At 40.4% G+C, this 23,754-nt stretch overlaps 1 long non-coding RNA gene across 1 annotated transcript in view; it reads left to right on the forward strand.

Moving 5' to 3' along the window:
- The first annotated feature begins 14,877 nt into the window (after nt 1-14,877).
- The window catches only part of LOC137474159 (uncharacterized), a 41,220-nt gene continuing 32,343 nt past the window's right edge, over nt 14,878-23,754 (forward strand). The window contains exons 1-2 of the long non-coding RNA XR_010999195.1: nt 14,878-14,958; nt 19,794-19,971. This is a non-coding gene — a long non-coding RNA (uncharacterized lncRNA). The remainder of the gene's footprint in view (nt 14,959-19,793; nt 19,972-23,754) is intronic.

Here is a 23,754-nt window from a genome sequence, read left to right on the forward strand (position 1 = left end):
CTTCGCCGCCGTCCCTGCCACCCCTCGCAGCCGCCCATTGTTGCCGGCGGGGCCGGCGCGGGGCGAGGCCGCCTCCCGGGCCTGCCCGGCCGCGCAGATGCGCCGCCTCGCCTGGAGCCTCCCGCCCGCCTTCCTGGGGATTGCGGAGCTGCGAGGGGAACACCCAGCGCCGCATCCATCGGCGGCTCGCGGGCCGCCGTCCCGCCCTGCCAGGGTAAGCTGCTCCCGCCGGAGCGCAGGGGATGCCAAGTGGGAAAATCAAGTTTCGGGAACTACGTGGGGATCGGCACATTGGTTCGCGTCCGCCTGATAATCTGTGCTTAACCAGGAGTGCGTTATCAGCCCGGCGAGGTCCAGGCTCATTCGGGAGGATCGCTTTGCTGGCTATTAAGGATGTGATAGACTAATATTTGCTATTGTTGCTGTTTTTTAGGTTCTCTTCTCCCTCTCTATCGAGTCTGCCCCTCCCTTCGCTAGCCTGTTTAAAACCAGCAAGCTTCATTTTCTTAGCAGACAAAGGTCGATCACAGCTTTTATTTCTGAATGCAAATGTTCTAGGACTTGTGCCAGTCCTGCCTTCATTGAGCACAATATAACTGCTTTCCTGAATGGCGCTTCCCCTTCCCTTCTGAAAAATAAAAATGGAACGGAGCTTAAGAGAAGAAACAAAGTTGAACAGTGCAAGTTTTTTACATTTAGTTAATATTTCAGTCTGTGTGAAGCATTATTAAGCATTCCTGTGCAGAGCAGCTGTAATGAAGCCACCAGGCAGAGCATGGGTTTTATTTGAAGGGACACATATGAGAGAAGGGACCTGGTGGCATTGCTCAACTCCTAGCTTTGCAGGTAACTATCTGATGCTCTCCAATGATTGTGTCTCATCGCAATTACATTTCCTGGTTTTCTTAGCAATGTGAATTTGAATGTAAGTATTTTCATCATTCATGTTTAAATTTTTTGATACCTGGAATTATTCAGGATTATCTAATTATCTAATTGCCATTTTTATAATATATTTTAAAAATACTGTTTTTCAAGGCCTTTAAAGGCCCAGAAGTGCCAAAAGTGTATTTTCTTTTTATCTTTTATGTATGCGACCTGGCACATGCTCACGCACACTCCCACTCTCTTTCTCTTCGGGTGTTAATGAAGGAATTTATTTTAAGCAGAATACTTAAATATTAGAGTAATGCCATTTATAAACCAAAGTAGCATGTAGATAGAGATGTACTGAGTTAGGTGCAGTTTGATAGATAGTTAAATGCTTAGGATTTATTACTACTGTGAAATTGCCAGACTTACAGTAATAGGTATTTTCAATTCTTTATATAGACTCATCTATGTGGAAATTAAAGTATCTGAAAATAAATATATTTTAGGACATTTTATGAGGAAAGTAGTCCTTTCATATGTATTTCTAAACCAATATGCTTTTTCTGCACACTGGAAAAATGGGAGGCTTGTGTAAAATATTTTAATATTTTCCCATTAATTTTATTTATGTCTAAGATTTAAAGTAAATAACAGACCAAATACAAATAATTTCAGTGGATTTCTCTGCAAAAAAACAAACAAAAATCCAACTAAATAACCCCCCCCAAAAAAAAAAACAAAACACCAAAATAATTTGAAAATACAAAAATAATTTTAAATTCAGGCCATTGACAGCATTGTATCAGAACTATCTCTGTATTGGCATTGCGTTAGAAGTGTTTATGGCAACATAAACTGAAATACAACTCATAACTGTAAGTAGTAAAGCAGTATTTATTGGCTGACCATGCTCAACGTAACTAGAGAATTTTTTAGTGAACTGTGTAAATTAAGAAAGGAATTAGGAGCATATGGCTTGGTGATAGCTAAAATTAATTTCTTCAAAGTGGTTTTTAGAGGCCTGTAGCTACATGGTACAATGCAAATAAAATATTAGTTGAGGCTTCACAAACTGCTGAACACTTCTCACTGAGAAATTGAGAGTACTTGGAAATATTGCTCCTAATGATGCTGTTTATCAAAAGAAGATTTTTTTTTTCCTTAGGTTTTACTACTTGGGGGCTGTTTTGTTGATGAGGACTAGCTTAAAGGAATATAAAGTTGTTTCTCAGATATTAGTTCATTATTTTGTGGAGGCTTGCTAGAAATTACCTCTGCAAGTAAAAGAAGCAGAATTGCTTGGTTTATTTTACAGTGAGGGTTTCTATAAATATGCTGAACATAGTAATATATAAAGACCACGTGCATGTTAATTGAAGAGGGATTAAAATCTGTTCGTTAGATTGGCGATTTCTGGGGTTTAAATTTAAAATTATTTTTAATGTGTAACTTGAAATATAATTGCTGATAGAACTATTCAGCCCCTCAGATGAATGTCTTCAGAAATTATGCATGTGAGCTGGAGCATTTACATTTTGAAAGTGTTTTGTGTTGGAGTGCCAAGATTCTTGTACAAGATGTTCGGTGCATGTAATGAAAAATGAAAAGCATAGACAATACTTTGCTTAGTTAAAAGATTTATTTTATAGCTGGCTAGGATGAAGTCTGGCATATTTTCAGATAATAATTATTAATTTTTTCATATTTTCAGGTAATAATTGAGTGAAACAGAATTAAAATCATCTATGATAGAGCAAGTTGAGGGCAAAATGAGTGTTTCTTCCTCATCTCAATCCTTGAAATGCAATTTTGTCCTCCAAAAAAAAATTTAAGGAGTTGCTGATAAATGAACTGTCTCTTGTTAACCTCCCAACTCTTGGCTGAAAATCTGGCTTTTACCTACTAGTGTGGAGAACGAGGGGAACAGAAGGGTAAGGTCCATGTGTTCTAGGCCTGAGAGGGGTGCAGAGTGCTGGGCAGAGCTGTGCTCCACGCATGGCACAGCAGTGATCCCACAGGAGCAGGATCTGCAGGCAGGCAGGCTACCATGGGATCCTTACTGCCAGAGATAGCAAGTGGGCCATCTGGCTGAACTTTTTAAAATTAATTGCAATTTTGTCCGGATGAACGTTACCAGGTTTGGATCAGGGTAAGAGAGATTTTATTGTGGGTAAAGGAGAGGGAAGAGGGAGGAGGAGGTGGAGAGGACAAAGGCAAAGAGAATGGAGCAGGAGTTAGCTCTTCAAGATGTGAGTGCAGTCCGGGGTTCTTGTCTTTGTTGAATATGTAAGAGGAGTAGGACTGTGAGGCTGGATTGTGTTTTGTGTGGCTCTGTGGGTACAGCACTGTCTTCTCATAGTATATGTCAAGTATTCATAAAACTTCGCTAGCAGCTAAGGAGAAATAAAAGGATTGTAAGGAATGCCTTTTTTCATCCAGTTTTTTTTTTTTTTTTTTTTTTTTGTTTTGTTTTGTTTTTTGGGGGGGATGTAATTTACATCCACTCAGTGCTTCATCAGCTGCCCTGTGAGCAGGACGGGTTCTGTGCTGCACTCGGCCTCCATCCGTGTGCCACATGTTCCATAAACCTTGGCAGGGCCTTGGTGCTCAGAGTCTGCCATGCACATGGGTGCTCAGGGCAGAGGCAGGCCTGTGATGGTGACACTTTCCCTCAGGAAAATGGAAATACGCTCTAATTAGGCATTTTTCCTGCTAACTGCATCAGTCCCTCGCAGCTTGAAGCAGGTGCCAGTAATCAGCCCTCCCTCCTCCCCCTGCAGTGGTGGTGCTTGTGCAGGTCTGCACAACAAAGCCACGCTGCCACAGTTCTAATGCTGGTTTATGGCGCCTGTACCTGTCCGAGAAGGGGGGAAAAATAATTTAAAAATATGATTGCATGTGTTTTGTTTCTCAAATTTAAGACAAACTGTGGAGCATGTTCCTTCATAGCTGCATGCGTGTTCGTGCAGTGTGTGCTCACCCAGCGCATTTGATTGTCTCAGAGATAAGTGTTCATTTTGAATAAATGTGCGTGCAGCCAGACTCACGTTTGCAACCAGAAGACAAAAAGTTGGAATCCCTGTAGCCAGCACAACAGACGTTCCCCAGCAGTGATCCCAGTAGACAGAAAATGGACGGGTAGGTGTTTGGAAGTGCACACGCACTTCTGCAAGTCCTGAGTTTATCTGCTGTAAAGTGTACTGGGCTGTGCAGATCTGTACTTGTTTATGCATCTGACTCCATACCTGAGCCACAATACATTGAATTCTGTTGAGCTGAGTTTGATGGGCTTTGGAGCAATCCCCCTCCACCAGATACTCACTGACACAGTCTGTGCACATTTGTGGAATCGCTAATAATTCTGGCCTGCAACTTCTCACTAGAGAGCAAACCAGCCTGTGATTCTCTTAGGAATGGTGCAGAAATCTGTCCACAGGTATTCCTGTGCGCTCACAGAGGATATTTTAAATCTCCAGTTCTAGAAGGTTTTTATTTAAATTTGACTTATGATCTCCAAAATAGAATGTAATTCTGTTCAAGACAACTTCATTTGTAGAGGGATATGTAGGAATAAAATGCTCAGGATTGGGCCCTTTGCAACCTGTCTTTTAAAAATAATACACCATCAAATATGAGATCTCATAATTTTGAGTTACCCCTTAAAAAAATGTCTTTTTTTACAGATTAGTGTTACCATTTATTTAGCAGTTGTATACTCATCGTTCTTGCGTACATTTGAAATTTGCTGTTCTGTACCTCTGGAAACAAAGGATCTGATCCAAAGGCCTCTGAAGGCGACTGGGGTTTTTTCACTGACTTCAGATGGGATTTGGATTAAGCCTATATACATAATAGTTTCAAATAAAGATCTGACTGCTGCAGTGGTTTTCAGGGTCTTCCACAAAACTTTTCAAAACTCTCATAAAAATTGTCTAGGCATGATGCTTCAAAATATACATCTAAGCATGAATCACATTTTGTTGTTTTGCTTTAAAAAAAAAAAAAACAGAACGGGGTGGGGTGGTGCTCCAAAGAGCTTTATCTCACTGGTGCTCCAAATGAGTGTTGTATGAATAAAAAAGAGGGAATGTTGGGTCAGTATTTTCTATGTAGCTGATGCATTACCTTATGCATTTTTTATTTAAATTAGGGCAGCCCTTTTGGAAGGAGTCTGTAGATTTGAGATGGCAATGTACTGCCTATTTATTTTTACACACGTAAATTTAAATTAACCTCAACCGTCGTATCCTGTTATCTGCCAAGGAAAGCATTTAGCTCCTGTCCAATCTGCGTGGAGTTTCAAAGTGATTTGCTCTTTTCAAACTTGTTAAAGCTCAAATAGAAAAGTAAATTGCTTTGCATATCGATCGAACATTTTGCAAAGGGGAGGGAAGAGGGGCTAAGGAAAAACGAATTTACTATTATAATAACCAATATACCTTTATAAAATATTAATTAAGTCATCATTTTCTAAAGCCCTTGATTGATTGCATTTGAATTGCTGACTGATATTTTGCCATACTTTAAATCTGAAGGACACTTAGCATGTTGCCCATTTATTCAGATACCTTCACAGATATGTTTGCTGTGGCATTCATTCAGCTCCTGAAGTTCTTTTGTCAAGGTAACAGACATTTCCAGAGGAGAGGCCAGCTACAATTTCAGTAGTAAAAGACTTCACATGGTTTTATAACTACAGAGGCAAATACTTTTTAAGTGCCAAATTAGAAAAAAATAGTACTATTTAGACTGGTCTTGTTTTCTTTATTTTTCTCTGATTTTTTTTCCTCATTTTATGTTATTTCAAAAGTAGAAAAATACCCTGCAAACGGGAGCTAGAAGACAAGGAGCAGCACCATCAAGTCTTATTTATTTTAATGTTGGGGGGACAGACCACTGTATTGAGTAGCTTAGAGAAATATGTGAGAGCAGAGCGTTTTTGTTTTTCACAGCCCTGCTAGGCCAAGGTGCTTTACACTGAAGTTAATTCCTCAGAAAGAGGAGCCAGTTTTAAGGGGCCTGTAAAAGTGATCACCAAATGCTGTTTTTTTTTCACACAAGTTACATTATTATTTCTGAAGCATTGCTCACATTAACTGGTCTCATGGAATTGCAGTTGCAGAGGTGATCGAGGAGGGGCTGTTCTGTGGGAGAGTTCATTTGCATTTTCATCTGCAGGGTGTAATAACCATAAAGCAGCTACAAATATTGACAGTGTCTCAGATGGACAGTTGTTTCAGTTCAGGCAGTTCTGTGCTGGTGAACACGAAGCTTTGACATGGACTTCTAAATGCATTGGCAATTTTTTCAGAGCTGCTCCTGCTTTCTATTGGAGCGCAGTCTGCAAAAGGCTAGGAAGGCTGTTTTGTTGCATCCAAGAGATTTTGATCATTGTATTTGTTTTGCCACCCAAACACAAAAAGCTCGGGTATATTTACTTCTACATTTGTATATACAGCAAGTATCATTTTCAAAAGGTTTTCCTCTTTGATAAACCATTCTTTATTTTCTTCTTTTTTTAATGTATGTATTTATTTTTCTCTCTGGTTGCAGACTTTTTTTTTTTTTTTTTTTTTTTTTTTTAAGAAAGGAGAGTTCTCATGATAGTTTTGTTACCTTTGGCAGATAAGATGTATTGTCTAATTTGTCTATAGGAAACAAAATAGTATATCCAGTCCTGAGTCAGTGGAAAGTCTCCCACAGATATCAGAGGGTTTTGGATTGTCCTCTCAAACCCAACTAACATTAATTTAAAAACCTGATGCAGGAAGCCTGAACTCAAATGACTCTTCAAGTGCATTTAAAGAATGCTACATTCTACACAACCTTCAGACTTGGGCAGTAAGCTTTTGTACCTTCTTGCTTTACCCAGTTTAACCCAAGGAGTGTCAGAATCTGGCTTTAAGGGACAGGGCGTCAGTTTTCTTCCTAATCCAGCATGCATTTATGAATTGCAGGGTGCAAGGAAGAAATTGATCACATCCCAAAATGGATGGAAACTTTGTTACAGGCCTGAAGGACATACACAATTTTGCTGCAGGGGTTCATCATGAGGTTTAGTTTTGGTTTTAATGCAGTGTGACATACAGGGTTTTTTTGATTGCTTAGTTATTATGTGAATAAATAATTAACATTTTAAAATTTATTTTTAGTGGTAACCATTTTATAAAAACAGTTTTTCAACTCTATCCGTTATGAAGATAGCTAGTTACCAGTTTTTTATTGAAGGTTATACATTTCTCATTCTATAATTATTATAGAAGGAGGAATTAATTAACATGATCACATGGAAATTTTGTTTCTTAAATGGAGATTTACACTGATGGATTGAAGGTTTAAGGGGCAGATTTACATTTAAATTACATATTACATGACATTTACATTTTAAATTATACTAAAACAATTATTTCTACTGTCTTATTGGTACCTTTGAATGTCTCTATAAAATTATTTCATTTAAAGTATAACCTTCATTACTATGTATATGTCTCATGTATGAGATCTGAGTTTTTTTATATTATTGTGCTCCTGTTTGCTGTAAATAAAAGGGAAGTTGCATGTAAAATATTCACATGTAAACATTTTAGATGCTATTTAGCACTTTACTTAGAGTAGTGGTCACTTCGCTATAACACAAAATGTTTTTGGGGATGGTGTTTAACTGCATAAACATGGTATCTATCTGGTGCTTGTATTTTGTTTTCCCCAAAATGCTTTCAGGAGTCAAAGCTCAGCAGTGTTGCTTAAGAGAAGATAAAGGATTTCTATCTAATTAATTAATTTAAATCTGTTAAGGAATAGCACATGGCTGCAGATGCAGCCAGCTGGGAACAAGGTGGCCTGGAGTCTCAAGGAGTGTGCCGATTTGGGACAGGAAAGCCAGCTGGAAGGTGGTTGTAACTGTTGTAAGGAGCAAGCCAGAGTGGAAGTCAGTGAACACAGAATAAGTGTATATTTCTAAGGAGACCCTGATGTTTGTGGAAAGTGCCATACATGTATGTGTGTCCTTGCTGTGCAGGTCCCTTTGGTCCAGGACACTGCAGGCCATGTCTTGCAGTCGGTTTTATCAAGTTGGAAGGAACTTAAAGTATGAGCATAATTTTCTTCCCAAAATAGATTTTTTCACAGTGTCAGCTGGATATGGCTGGTTTGCACCCATATAAGGTTCTGGGCTGGACAAGGAAGCACTAAAATTCCATGATTGTTGAAATAATTGCTGCAAGCTTTTTGGTACCTGCTGAGCTGAATATGCCGAAGAGTCCACACAGGCCTGGTGGTGGGTTGGATTTCACCTGGAAAAGGGGGGTGAGTGCACCTGTATCCAGTTCCTGAATTTTGTAAGTTTCCTTGTTCAGTATGTTCCTCCTGAGATACAGTCTAACCTGAAACATTAAATGGAAGAGCAATTGAAGGTTCAGCAGGAAGTACCAACAAGCTCTCCTGAACATTAATCTGTGAAAAACTAGGCCTACACCTTAACTATGTCTATTAGTTTTAAGGTTGCAAGTAGTGGAAGAACAAATAGAAAAATCTAACAATTCGATTAACACCAGGAGATGAAGCTGAAAAACCACTTTGCCAGTGCGCTTGCAGCCTCTGTTCTGGCTCTGTATGAGCATTTCTGTAGAGCACTCAGGACAAAAAGTTTCCACAGGTGACCAGTAGCTGTTGGGTGGGTACTGCTTCTAATAGCAATTAAAAAAAAAAATAAAGCCACTCTTCACAGAGTGAATTTCAGCTTCGTGCTGCTGGCTAGTGCAAGGCCTACATAAAGTTTAAGACCCACACAAATCACTTCAGATAGCCCCCAGCTTTTTTCCGTCTATCGTGTACCATGAGCTACTACTGTAGAAGCCACCGGAAGAAATAATGGGTACAAAGAATAATTAACACTTCTGGGGCTGCATATTATTTTGATCACAGATTTTATTTAGTCATTCTTCTATCTTTATAGTATCCTTTAATTTGTAAAATAGGCATCTAGACATGCTGTTTTCCAGAAATTAGGCCTTGATGAAATGGGAATTGTGATGCCATTGTTTGGAAAAGTGAGTGAGAATTTGGGAGATTCTTTTTCACTCAGCCTTGGGTATAAGAGTAAGGGCCTCTTCAAGTTTCCTCCTCTTTCTGTGTATCAGCACCTCCCTTTGTAAGTTGGAGATAAACCTGGTGTTGCCCATGAGATTTTTTGATGTGAGAAACAGCTGATATCTGAATAAACCATGTACAGCCAACGCACAGCACAGAACACTGATCTGGGAAGGGAGAGTTGCTCGGAACGCAGAGCCTGCAGAATTTGAGGGGTCCAGTGCTGCCCTTGCACAAGGGGCATCTCACAGTCTACATCTGGGGTGTAGCTGCTCTTCTAGGCCTTGACTGCCTTTGAATGGAGGCTTTTCCTCATAGCTTTGGGAGGACTTGCCTCGCAAAATTCACTGGTATTCCTTACAAAAAGTGGAAAGGTTATGTATTGCTTGCCATGAGGTTTCTTTCATCACCACTATCTTGTAAATTAATCACTCTGTTTTATGCATTGATAAATAGTAGGAGAGACTAACCCACTCAGCATCTCTATCAATATACCTGAAGTCAAAGTCCAGGTCAGATCTGAACAGCTTGGGAGAAGGATGCTGTGAAATTGCCTGGTCTCTTATCCTTCCAGTTTAGAATTCTGCTGTGCAAGTAATTAAAATCTGGTATGTTGATGGCATTTTAAGATCTTATGGGGAGGTTAGGTAGATCATCGCATAAAAAATCAAAATAAAACCCCAATCCCCCCATACCTTTACAGAATATTAAACAATGACCATGAAAACTAGAACTTAAAAATCATAACATTTTATGAATGTAGAACAGAAAGCTGGGAGGCAACTTTTAAAAATAAAGACATAAGCATATTTTACATGTTTTGTTTGCTGGATTTCTTTTTCTCTCTGACAATTCTATTCTTTTTATCCTACTGCTTGCCTAAATGTAATTGAATTTAGGATTTCTTTCTTTTTGCAGCAGCCTCTCCTCTGTTTGCAGTAGGAGCTTGGCTTCTGGGAGCCAGGAGGCAGATTTGTCCACACTGGCACTGTGGCACTGGCTGGAGCAACAGATGTCCAGGTCACTTTGTGTCCAGTGTCCATTCCCCAAGATCGTGGCCACCCTGGAGTGCCCCAGACACACACGCTCACTCCTCCTCGTTGCTCAGTGAGGAGCAGCTGGGTGCACAGAGCCACACTGGTTCCACCATGTGGACAGCTCCAGCAGGCCAGGGTGTTTCAGAAACACTGGAAAAGCTGTTTGGGTTTAGTTTTTCCCTGCATTTTTTATAAATGTGCCTGTGAAAACCAAGTCCTGCAGGTGCTTATAGGTAGGACTGACCCATGCACCCACATCTAGTCCCAGACTGGGACTCTCTGTCCTCTTTCCATGTCCTCTCTGCCTCTCCACCACATCCCCTCTCCCCTCATCCAGACCTGCTTGGTGCCAACTGGCAAACCAGTGCTTTGAACCAAAGGTAGGAATACAGGAGTCCTGCAGCCAGACTTCTCTGAAATGTTTCCTAGTATTCCTCTGCCCAGCTTTATAGTCTGTTTATTAATGGTTCTGAAAATCTTTGGGTGAGTGCTGCTGGGCCCCTAAGTTGTGGTGCTTAGTGTTTATTTTGGTGTCTCCAGCTGGCTCAGGAGTGCTTTTGTTAGCTAGTGTCCTGGACTCTCATTTCCACTTCCAGGTCCAGCTGCATATAGATGTCCTGAGCACCAGAGGTGTGTAAGCTCTCCAGGCCAGGCAACTCCCCTCCTTTGTTTGCAATATCAGTTGAGATCAAATGGGAGAAATTAATGTGATAAACCTAAACAGAAAAAGAGAAGGTGTAGATGTTCCAGTCTGGACTGTGGAGTTGGGCAGGGTTTTTAGATATCTACATGAAGTGAGTGCTCCCGGCTTTTTTCATGCTCTTTGCGCAAGACTTCCAAACTTCTGTGTTCGATTTTTTGGATTTTCCCCACTCTTTCTTTCTTCACTCTTTAGGTCAATTGACATCCAGTCTTTCCAACATTCCTGGTAGGCAAAGCTGTGTTTGCAGGCACTGTTTCGCTTGTGCACCTCCTGTGTGGTCAGTGCCTGCCTTTGACTGATAAGCAGATCAGAGAAAGGCAGAAGCAGCTCCCTGTTGTCCTCAGTGAAAGGTGTGCTCAAAGGGATGAGCAGGTTTCAGCATCCTGAAGCAAAGGCCTGGGAGCTCCTGGTGCCACAGCCACTGACATGGTTTCAGTGCACTTTTTGAGAAACAGATGTGTCCATTGCTGCAGGGGTTCACTGTCAGAGATAATGAGAGTTGCAAGTACGTGAGAGATCTTAGTTAGGAAGAAAATCATGGGTAAAACAATGTTTTAATCTATAGCCTCATTAAGTTATTTACTTCTGAAATCTAGTTCTTCTCAGAGGTGAAACGGTTTCCGTTCATGTTCTGTTGAATCACAGTATTAGAGTCGTAAGTCAGTGTTAGGAAGGTTTTGTTTTGTTTGTGTAAGAAGTTCTTCCAATAACTCCTCAGACTCCTCACAGGTGTTTTCTTTGTGTCTGATTTTAAAAAGTGGAATTTTTAACAAGATACATTTGAATTTTATTTTGCAATTGGTAAAAGGCTCCTCTTTAACGTGGAATATACACATTGCGGACTATTTAACTGGAAGCCAATTTTTCTTTTGGGCATATATTTTATGAATATGTTACTAGTATCACTTATTGTAGATATATTGCTGTAAATAATGTGATGACTTGTGTGACTTGTACCTCTGTAGGAGTTTTGCAAAGACTAACACCATGAGACATTAAACCTCTCCCTAAAATATATGAAAAAAAAAGAAATTACATAGAAATTTTTCTTTGAGAAACAGCGACAGAGAAAAAAAATAAAGACAGCTGGGTGAAACATGTTTCTGTTGGTTTGAGAATTCATATTTTATTTTGTCTAGTGATCAATATGCATTTTTTATTTTTAGAAAATAAAAATGCATCATCTGATTTCCAGTTTGAAAAAACAGAAGACCTATGTTTCCATATTCCACACGGTTTCATTTTGCACTCTGATTTTAATTTTGCGTGTGTGTGTTTGTTCAATACAAACTTCAGTGTTGAAATGCACTGCTTTTGTAATTTTTTCTTTTAAAAGGAGAAAGATGCTGATTTCAGTTCAGATATGTAAAGCAGTAGATGTGACTCCGTGGCTGTTCCTGGTGAAGGAAGAAGCATGGTAGCTTCTGGAATGGCAGTGTCAGACCCTGAGTAGTTGTCTCTGTAGTAGCCCTGTGCTGGACTGCTGGGCAGGCTCATCTTCAACAGCACATGGTGCTCTCCCATTCGCTGTACCTCTGTTTAATTTGTCTCATCTGTCGCACAATCTCCTCTAAAGAACTCGAGCTTCTGATGAAAATGTAGTTCCCAGGCAGAAAGGAACTGCAGTAAAAGTAGTTGTACTACTAGTTTGTCCTATGATTAATAGCAAGACTTGCTTAGAAGTTAGTCTTTGATTTCCTCTGTTTAATTGTAGCCCTAAGTGAAATGGGTTTTTGATTTATAGAAAATGCAAAATTAGGTACAGAAAGTTTTAAATTACAGTAACAGTAAAAAATTTCCCACAATAATCATCCCATATTGTTTCAATTCAAAAGAGCTAGGGCTTGATTTGTGTGGGAAAGAACCCATAGCAGCCAAGTTCCACATTTGAAACTGGGGAGAGGGGAGGATCAATTACCCTCTTTTGAGAGTATAAAAATATGCCTGAACTTCACTATGTAATACTTCTATCATATATTCCCTCTTTGGAAGGGTGTGTGTTGATTAATTAATTCAGAATATATCTTTTCTTACATAGATACCCTGTAAAAGCAAGTAGAAAAATTGTGTTGGAACATACAAGGACATCAGTTAAAAAAGCAAAAGCTTTAGGAGCAGCAATGGCTTGTAATCATGATGGAAAACTTATCTATTCTGTTTTATAGTATTTGCATTATGCAGAATGGTTCAATAAACTGTGAAAGCACTAACATAGTTCAATAACAGTACCTATAATCATAGTAGTTTAATTCCTAAGCTATTTTTTGGAAGTTCTGCATGGCTGATCTCACTTTTGCTGCACCATATTTGTGTGCAGACTTTTTCTTTCATTAGACTGCAATGTCTATCTGTGTTTGCAGCACTAATCCTAGATGTTGAGATTCTGGATAGTTAAAATATATTCAGTATCATTGAAGCTATTCCGGAGTAAATGACTTTGCTTTAACAGATGAGACCAAATTCTGCTCTATTTACGGGGATAAATGCTGAAAAACACTGATCTGACCTATGCAAGTTTGCATGCAAGATCCTGAGAATAGGAGTTTTGGCCCTTTGTATTTGATTTTTTTGTTTACCACAACACAGTGATTAAAATAATTCTGAAAATAATAATGCAGGTGTTATTCTCTTGGCCAGCTTGGTGGTTTTTAAAATTCTGCTTTGCAGTTTTATGTGGAGCACACTGAGTTTACAGTTTGAATGTGAAGTGCTGCTTCTATTCCGTTTGATTTGGCATGACCGAGATGTAAAATCTAAACATAAAGCATAGTATTGATCCATTTGTAAGCATTTTCAAATTGTGCTACACTTCTTGGATAATTTATTGTTGTAGGATTTTAAAGTCAGGTGAGCTCTGCATTTGTGCTATAGCCTGACAGTTTAATCAAGATACAAATTTAGAAACAAATCAGCACTGTCTTTTATATAGTGCCTCTAAATCCGTGGTAATTTGTACCAGACCTTGGTAATAGGAAAGGATCGCCGTTTCATGCCACCAGTACCAGTGGGTGTTGCTCCCCAGCTGCATCTTATAAGAGAAGATGCAAGAGAAATTAAAGGATCCCCACACGCATTTTTCTGTAATGTACCTTTTGCAGAGTACGAGGCTGATGGAAAATTCTCTTGAATTCAGTGTGCGAGCTGGCTGTAAATAGTGCCATGTGTTCTGCACGCTTTAACTCCTACCTTTTGAGAGCACTGGCCAGTTTTTAAGTCAGCTTTCCTTACTTTGTAGTTTTGGAATGTTTGAAAAACGTAAGCACTCATACTCTGCAAACTCAGAACAGGGAGGGGAGAGCTCAAGTGCTGCTGGCGCCTACCCTGGCTGCCTCGGGACTCTCCCAGAGGCCTGTTTCAGGGAGCTCTGCTGTGCCAGGACATCCCTTGCAGCATGAGCTCTTCCCTGCATGCTCAGCTCCAGCGTATCTGAGCTGTAGGCTGAGGCTGTGTGCACTGGCAGCACAGATGGAGTGTGCTCTCATTAGGACTGTTTGTTGCCTGTTGGAACACACAGCATATTTCTACCGTGGCATCAACAGTTTCTAAGAACTGAGGTCAAAATAAACAGGTTGCAATTGGATTCAGGAGCAGTCTGGGAAACAACTTAAAATTCCCTGCTTAGGCATAACCATATTCCTAGATAGGTGGGTAAAAAGGCAAGGGCTCATCTGAATTGATGCTTAGTGTATGCAGACCAGTGTGGAGTTGCAGGGGCACAGCCAGTAAATTTTCTACAGATATTGGCGTAGGTATGCAAAATTGACCTTCTTTTAAATAAATGAGCAAATTTAAGCCCAGCACTCCTGCACTGTTTCTCCTGGCCTTTGTAGTGCTTGAGCAAAGTGAAAGCGACGTCCTCGTGCCCATCTGGAAGGTGCCTGTTCTCACCAGGCCTCAGCCTCCTGTGCAGACGCAGATGTTGCCGAAGGCCCTGGCGTGTGCGGGCTCTGTTCAGGAGCAGAGCTGGGGGTTTGGCAGACAACCTCTGGCAAGCCTCCTGGAAGCTGCTTGGAGTCGCTACTGCCCCAAACTCCCCACCCCATCCTTTCCCTGGGGATGAGTGCTTCCTCAGCAGAACCTGCACCTGAGCTGCCTCATTGCAAACCCACAGGTCCGCCTCTGGCCCTTGAAAGGGCATCACTCGCTGCGGAGCTGCTGCAGCACACCCGAGGTGTGAGCAGCCAGGTGGAGCAGACCACTGGGAAAAGGGAGTTCGGTGTGCGATGGCAAGATTCACCAGTGCCTCTTCCACAGCTGGTAAGTATTTACAGGATCAGCCTATACACACACTCATGTTCCAGGTGACAGCCTGGCCCCACAGGCATGAGTGAGTTTTAGCCAGCAATATCAATGAATGCAGGGTTTAGTATGTAGTGTTTAAAAAGCCTGCAAAATTTTATGAAACAAGACAAATACTTGTGATGATTTTGGCTTGAGTAGACATGTAAATAGATTTGCTTCCTGACAGAATCAGCAACCGTCACTTGCAAAGGCTTACTCATATTAACTTGGTCACAGTTCATTTGCAGCCAAAGAAACTATCCTGTTTATTGAGCTGCAAACACACAAAGGCACAGCAATCTGCTAGATGTTAGAAAATGTTCTTATGGGTTTAGTTAGAAAATGTTCTCGTGGGATTTGGGGTTTTTTGGACAGGGAGGGTTAAATCTAACTCTAGTTTTGGTGGTTAAAATTTTTAAAAAAGTAATTTTTTTCCTTTTCAGAAATGAAACATTATTGAGCTGTATGATATGCATAACAGTAAATGGCTAATACAGATACGTGTAGTGGAGTAGTGAAAAGAGGTGTCAAAAGAATCATGAAAATTTTGAAGACTGATATGGAAAGATGTGTATAATTCTCTAAAAGAAAGAGTAAAAAAGAAAGCCTTCCCATAGTCTTTGCTACTAGTTTACTGCTGTTGCCATTCTTACTTCCCATGGCATGAGGTATTCAGTGGTCTACAACCACATAATAATATTATCATCCCTTACTTTCCTGCAGTGACAGGAAAGCAGCACCCCTCGAATACCTTGTTTATAGGATGTTCTTACTGTCTCCACAAGGTTTTCTTGGTTCTTGATGCTGTTCTCCATATGCTTCTACACACAGTTAGTGTGTAACAATGTGCCTTTCCATCCTTGACCCTGGCAGGTCTTGTGCAGCCTCATTCATCCTGACCCACCATCTCTTCCCTGCTCACAGACAGCTGCTGAGTCTCAAGCTCTTCATTGACTGTGAATGCAGTTGGGAACACTCTCCTCCCCCCCCACTTTTGAGTTGGCTCTCAAAGCCCATCGCAGATGGTCTGTACCTCATACATAATAAAGATTTTTTTTTGTCTTCTGAGGCGGGTTTCTGTGAATGTGAGAGGCAGACAGTCTGGCAAGCTTAGACCTGTGTTTTTATACTTTTTTTCTAAGTGAGCCTTGAGGGATTTGTTTGCCATAATTTGAAACCCTTAATAGCTTATGGAGCACACTAATATCTCAGTTCCAGAGGCTGGAACCTGATTTGTCCATTTGATATTTTCTAAAGGGAGGTTATACACATTGGCAAAATGGAGTTAGGGCCCAGCTGGACAGGACAAAGAAATTAAGCAGAAGCATTCCAGGAACTAAAGCAGTTGCTTTAGGCAGGTGGTCTTCTAATAAGAGTATGGTAGGTTTGTGCTGACTGTGTGTGTGAGTTGCTTTGGGGGTCACCTGTTATAGCTGTGTATTTCAAACTACTTGTAACACTTAACACTTGTTTCAGTGAGTTCTCTCTGTCCTATTTTCAGACTTGAGCAGTAAAGTCTGTGTACCAAAATGTCCCCAGGACCTCATATAAGAGCCTAAGAAGCATTTTCAAATGTCAGATAGTTTGGGTTCTAGGTAGCTCAACACCACTGCTTTTTAGTTCTCTTGTGTATGGTTGTATAGGTGATGTTATGCTCAGCATTCCAGTAGCCATAAAAACAGGTCCGTGTGTGGAAATCTGCTTCATGGGCCAGGCTGCCAGTGGGTTCTGGGTTTCTGGTCTGCATGGAAGCTGTCATAAGGCTTTTCCTGATCTCTGCACTATGCTTTGGGAACTGAAAATGTAGAACATATGCAGGAGGAAAGTAATGGAAATACATTTACACCAGCAGTTTCAGCAGTGCTTTTGACCTTAGTGAGAAAAGATATGTCAAGGTGAGATATGGAATTGTATGTTTTAAAAGATAAAGGAAAAATGTCCTAAACGAAATTGGATTTTGGTCATGATGAGGAAAAAATGAACAGGTATTTCACTCCTCTGTTGTGCATGTTAAATGCTGTGTGTGCATGTGTGTGTGTGTGTGTGTTGTTACTCACTATATAGAACAATAAAGTCCAAAACCAACCTGTGAGCTGTAGAGTATTTGCTGAAATACTTTGGGGTTCAATTATCTTAAGCTCTTGGCTCTTAGAGGGAAAAAGGTCACACAGGTGTCAGATAAGACATTTTTCTAGGGCCTGAAGGGTGTCAAGAGTAAGGGTCTCTGAGAAATGAACAGAGCAAATAAAATCTCTTGAGAAGAGATGAGCTCCAGAGAACATTCCAGTTAAGTAGCAATGGTCAGCAGCACAGGGCAGTCCTAGGCTCACCCTTCAGACTGGAAGGACCTTGGGAGGCATCTAGTCCAGCCTCCTGTTCAAAGCTTGGCCAGCTGAGACGAGGTGGTTCAAGGTTTTGTTCAGTTAGGCCATGAAAGCCTCCGAGTATGGAGACTGCACAGCCTCTGTGCAGCCCCTTCCACTGCTTGCCTGACTTCATGGCAGAAAGGTTTTCCATTGTTTCTAGCTGAACCGTTCGTATTTCAAATTCTGTTGTCCCTTGTTCTCCCACCACACCCCACTGTGAATAACCTAGCTCTGGCTTCTCCTAGCCTCCTGCTGGGTGTGGAGAGGCTGTCCCCAAAGCCTTCTCATGTCCCTTCGCCCTTTCTCACAGGGCTGATGGTCGTTGTGGGGTCCCTGTTACTCTGCCTACACTGCAGTATTGCTCAGCAGGCTGAGGAGTGGCACAGAAGCCTCTCAGGACAGGGCTGGGGCTGAGCCAGGCTGTCCCATGGGATGCTGGCACCAGGACAGGCAGAGTGGCTCCCTGTGAGCCACATCCCTCTTGTCCAGCCCCTTTAAGGGGTATGGGTGTTTTTGCTGACCATCTACTGGAAACAGTATCAGGAGCTGATACTGTTGGCTGGCCTTGGCCTTCACAGCAGATTCCTGGGTTAATAGTGTGGTGTTACTAATTTCAGGTTTTAATATAGAAAAATATTAGCTTGGGTTTGAAAATCATGTCATAGTTTAAATGCTAGAAGATGTTAAAGCACTGTAGATTTTCTTTGCAGAGTGGTTTTTGAGCTGCTGAGATACAGGTTTTAAGCATAAAACACAACAGTTAGAGATATACTTAGTCTTAAAAATTGTTAGATGTCATGTAATTGCATATCTGCAGAACCCAAGGCTTTAAGAACAATACTGAGTATCATGAAATTGTGATTTGATTTTAAAATAAAGCAACATCAATAAGATCAAGAGTCTGCTGCTTTTGTAAAGCAAATGTTCATCTAAGAGGGGTTTTTTCGAATAGTGAACCATGTCTGTAAAGTTCTGAAATGATAGCTCCTATTATGTGTTCATCTGCTTGGCACAGTAATTAAAATATACATTAATGCTGTGAGACACGTTTAGAAGTATGGATTGAAATTAATCACCCTGCCCCTATAGAAATTGCTTGATGAGTCCAACAGCATGTGTTGCTATAGAAAGCTATGAGTTTGTGTATTGTACATGGGTACAGTTACATTTAGTATTTCACATGTTCTATTAAATATAAATACAAAAATACATTTAATTTTATTAAAGCTATGGAGCAGGGTTATTTATATATTTTTCCAGTGTGGGACAAGCATTTTTATAGGTAAAACTTCACTGTAATAACCCCTAAAGATGGAATTGTCAAGCTGCTCAAATACTGCTCAAGGAGTCTTTGAGGTATCTGCAAGCCCTGTGTGAGCAGGGCAGGAGGAATTCCTGCCTCTGTGAGGTGTGGCTCACCTAGGGCCAGGCTGGCCCATCCACAGGGTCCCTTGTGGAGCACCAGGTGCAAGATGGGCTTGTGCCAAGCTGAGTTGTGTGGAGGAGGCCCTTGGCTGCTGAGAGAGAGTGATAATTCTGCATCCACTGATGAGATTTATCTTAGATTTAAGCTTGCAATGTTAATTCCATCTCCAGCTTCCTGGGCATAGGACACAGTTGTCCTGAGGAAGTCTCCAGTGCGAGTTTACAGCCTGTGCAATTACCAAGTGAGGTGCCACCTCAGCCTGTACCATGGTTACTCTGCCAGCCAGAAAAACTTGGTGATAAATATTCCACAAGATGCTTGAGAGGCCGTGATGTCACCCCTACACCGGCCAAATCAACGGGTCAGGTTTGCTCTGCTGCTTTACAGGCTACGTGACATGTAAGTGGAAGAGCAAGTGCAGGTCCTTCCTGCAGCGCTGAAATGCACGCAGTGTGCAGCTCAAAGCACTGCTTCTGTCCTGCTCCCCACTGCAGGGAGCTGCTCTGCTTCCCCAGCCTGTGTAGGGAGCAGCTGGAGAGCTGCTACTTTTCCTGGTGGCACAGTGCAATGTCCCAACAAAGAGCACCGCTCTGTGCAGTGCCATCATGAAGCTCATGGACTGAGAGAGAGAAGCAGCGAGCAGTGGGTTAAGGACACAAAAAGAAAAAAATTGTTGTCGGGGATTGTTTGAGAATCGCCACCCTTGTGAACTTAAAATGTGTGCACAAAAAATGTCTTGTTCTTCCCTGCTTAGAACTCTGACATACAACCCAGTTAAAAACATGGTTGTTTTTGCAAAACTCTGACTTCTGTAGTCTTACTGGTCTACGGACCTCTTTGTGTGTCCAAGATCTAAATGCACTGTGCAGGCAGCCTTTCTCTTACAGCTAATATTGATATCCTGCCCCAGAGTTACAAAAGCAGAGAAAAGAAAACCCTTACAGACACTTGCTGCTTCAGTTGATACATATTTGCCTGTTTCTGGATGGTGAAAGTTGTTATTTTTATTATTTTTGCAGCATATCAGCCTGGATGTAGTCACCCTGTAGGAGTGTAAAATTTACGGCAGAAATTATTTAACGCTGGAAAAGCTCTTACTCATCTCAACCATCATTCAAAATACACAGTGAAAGTCCCCAAGCAGAAGTTTTCCATCCCACTGTCTGCAGGACTCCTGCAGGTCTTCTGAGGCTTGAGGTAAGATTAAAAATAAAGAAAAAACAACTTAGTTGCAATGTAGAAGCTGGTGCAAAGCGTGAAGGTGTAATTCTAGGGCAGAGAGGATCCTCTTTGTGCATTGACCTCTGTCTATAGGAGCATTGGCATTGTTAGAAAATTTCAGTTCAATATTTGTTTAAATAATCAAAGCAGAAAGAACAATAAGCCCAAGTTTACTACCAGAATTAAATATATATAAATATATATGTGTATATATTAAAAATTTGCTTAGTGTGAAAAAAATAAAAGGATGTATTATGGTTTCTTTATTCTTTTGAAAATATGTGTCAAAGTACAGAAGTGTATAACTATGAAACATAAGTGTTAGTATAAGCAGGGAAAGTAGAAACCACTGAGTAGGACAGTGTATTTTGTTTTGCTTAGCTCCTGAGAAATAGCTGCAGTATAGAAATACCTGCATAACCTGTGTACACCTGTGTACAGGTTATGCCATTGTTTGTCCTTAGTGCTTTTTGTTTGTGTTCTGTAGTGGTGTCCATTACATTGAGTGAATTAAACTCTTCCAGTGTATTTCCTTATTTCTCTGTCAATGTAGTACAGGCAGCTGGGGTGTCATCAGGATCCTTTCTCCATGGCTGTAGTCATAGGATTCTATATAAAGAGTATTTTCCAGTGGCTATCAGTATGCTCTCTTACACATGACATTTTTCTCTGGTTTGTTTTAGGTCATATATATAACTATAACACATTCCAGAAACTTTGTTTTCTAAATGTGTGTTGGGCACAGTTGTTAATGTTGCAGGTGTTCACATTCAGGGCAATATAAAATGCTGCTTATGACAAATGAAAAATAATGGAACGCTCACTTTGCAGCCCTAGGACTTTGGTCTGGGCCTACAAACAGACAGTATTTTTCATTTGTTTATAGACAGTCAAGTTTGTAATTAAGACAGTAATGGGCATAAGCATTCTTGCAGCCTTTGTAGCTCATCTTTCTTGTGAGCATCAAAGAGAATATTTGTGGTAGAACGCACAGTAATAAGTGTGAGGGAATTAACAGCATGCAGATTCATTTGTTTATTTATTTTATTGAATCTGGTTATCCCCTATCCTCCCATCATCTATGCCTCTGCAATAAAGGCAAAGCATGCCTATCTTCTCTCATTGCTATCACTCCAAATGCTGTAGATAAGAACAATAGCTGGACACAAGTACCACACTGTGCACCCCAGAACACCAGTGGTATTAATGAACACAGGCAAAGACTTGTGCAACCATTACATCAGTGTCTTATTTCTGGAAATGACTACTGTAAATTACCATTTGGCTGAGGAATCCATCATGCTGATCTGGAGCCTCCATGACCCAACAGTGGATTACATCAAGCACATGAAAAAGCTGCCCAGGAATTCTGGCACAGAATGATATTATTTTGTTTTGCATAGGAAACCTGTGTGTTCATGCATACATGTGTATAAATATGAAAAGTGTTTTGGATTGCCTGTGTCTGAAGGCAGAGCCCTCTATGTGGCAGATCTTTTAACTTCAGGGGTTGTACATCTTTTATGTCAGCTCTGAGGCAGTTGAGATGAGCTGAAATGTCAGTCTTGGGGGGGTCACTGGTGTGTGAGGGTTGCCACAACACAGTTTCTCTAGGAGCCCTTAGAGAATCTATGATTTGATTTCTCTCACAGCTTGGTCCAAACCAGCTTGTGTTTATTGGCTGTGAAGCCCATTTATGTCTGCAAGTGAAAGTGCTGTCCCCCTACTTGGGGACAGCAGTTTGGGGCTGTGTATCTGGGGGTCAGGAGTTTTGAGGCCTTTATCTAGAGGGAGGACTTCTATTGAGGAAATGTTACCAGTCTGATGATTTTTGTTGTGGTTTATGTCTTTAGTTAGTGCCAGCAGTGTTAAAAAGCTGAGATTTGTGTGTCCATATATTTTACACTGAATTTAAAACACAAATATCTCATCATAAGAATCTTCTTTTTAAAAATGGAGAGGAAGAAAAAATATCAGTCTGGTGTAGAGGTGGTGGTTCTTATTAAGAAAACAGTGAGTTATTAGTGCTACCTCTGACATATCTAAGTCTAGTAATATGTGTATCTCTTTAGGACTAGACCTCAGAATAAATTGCAACATCAGAAACTAACTTAAAATCTTCTAAAACTTGATCCTCACATATTTTTAAGGAAGTGGTCTATTCCAAGAACTCTGATGTATGAAGTCTCGTTAAGATTAAAATCTCTGGAAGCTGAAGTTCATTTTTTCAGGAAGAAACCCAGTTAACAATAAAATCAGGTAATGCCAAATGATATTGTCACAAATAATTAAAATACATTTGTATTCAGAATATCATCAGTGTGTACAATAAATAATAGCTGAGAGGAAAGGCTGACCCCATGCTTGTTAAATTGCTTGAAAGTTAATTTGGATATGTTCAGGTGAAGGAAAAGATTTGGTTGTGTGGGATTTTTTTTCCCTCAGCTGCAGTTTTCTTTGTAATTCCACAAGAAATGGAATAATTTGGGTTTGTCAGACCCACCTGTGAAAATCAGAGGCCCTTGTACACAAGTGATCTTCACTCAGCTAGTGAGCAATGAATAGAGAGAATGGACAGTGCAGTTGCTCCAATATTAAATTGCTCTTGTGAGCCTTTCAAGCTGGATTTATTTCTAGTCCACAGGAAATGACTGATAATCCTTTTTTCTTTTTCTTTTTTTTTTCCCTGAGAAGGAATGTGCTGCGGTAGAAATACAACATGTAACATAAAGATTAATACATATCCTTAAGTTAGATAATTGCAAAGGTATTGACTTTCTCTAACTAAAATGAGAGTAGTGAAACGAGGGAAATTAATTGTGGGAGAGCCTAGTTGCCTCTTACTGTCATTGTTATCTGTTCCTTAGAATATTGCCAAACTTAAAATATTTGGGGTGAATATCAGTGCTGAGTATATTATTCAGATTTGCTGCCATAGGCAAGTTCAGTCATAACAGTTCACTTTTCCTGAGCAGAAGGCAGCCTTTCCTTTGGCATCTTTTAAATTTTAAGAACTTTGTGCTTTAACTATAACCTTTTTCTTCTCTGAAGAAAATCTTCATTTGTGCAGTCAGCTGGCTGATTCAATCTCCAGCTGAAAAAGGATCATGAGATGAGTGTATGTTCAGTCCTGTTTCTGATTTAGTCCTGTTTCTGATGGGTTTTAAAAAGCACCGACAGCTCTAGTTAAGCACAGCAGTGGTTTTCAGTATGTGGCTCTTTGTCTCTGTACAGGACTCCTGTGCAGGAGGTCCTGTGAGAAAAAGCATTGGAAAGAAAAGAAATTTTATTTTAAGATTTTAAGGAACAAGAAGATCTCGCAAGAAATAGCATAAGAGGATGCTTAAACTCTCTGGGTAACCAGGAGAAAGGTAGAACAGGTGTAATGTTAATTTAGAGTATTTTGGGCAAGTCATGATCTTTCTCAAAGATTTTGGTATAAGTCATGTTCTTAAATTTTCTTAAATATCATATTTTTTTTTTATTACTAAACAGGTTAGCAAGTAATTTCATAGTTTTAAAATATTATTTTGCTGTTTCCAATAACTTGCTTGTATTAGTAATCAGTTAAAGCAAACTTTTAAATAAACAATGATTACCATATGTGAACTCTTATCCCTGGAAGCTCCATACCAGCAAAACCAAACGTGAGATAGATGTACATCAAATAAGTTGCTATTCCTGTATTTATAGCACCCAGAAGCATCATTTCTCTGTAGGTGATGAAATGAGTTGGGTGGGTTTCCCCACCTACTTTAC

This window comes from Anomalospiza imberbis, chromosome 5, assembly GCF_031753505.1.
Source record: "Anomalospiza imberbis isolate Cuckoo-Finch-1a 21T00152 chromosome 5, ASM3175350v1, whole genome shotgun sequence".
NCBI lineage: Eukaryota > Metazoa > Chordata > Aves > Passeriformes > Viduidae > Anomalospiza > Anomalospiza imberbis.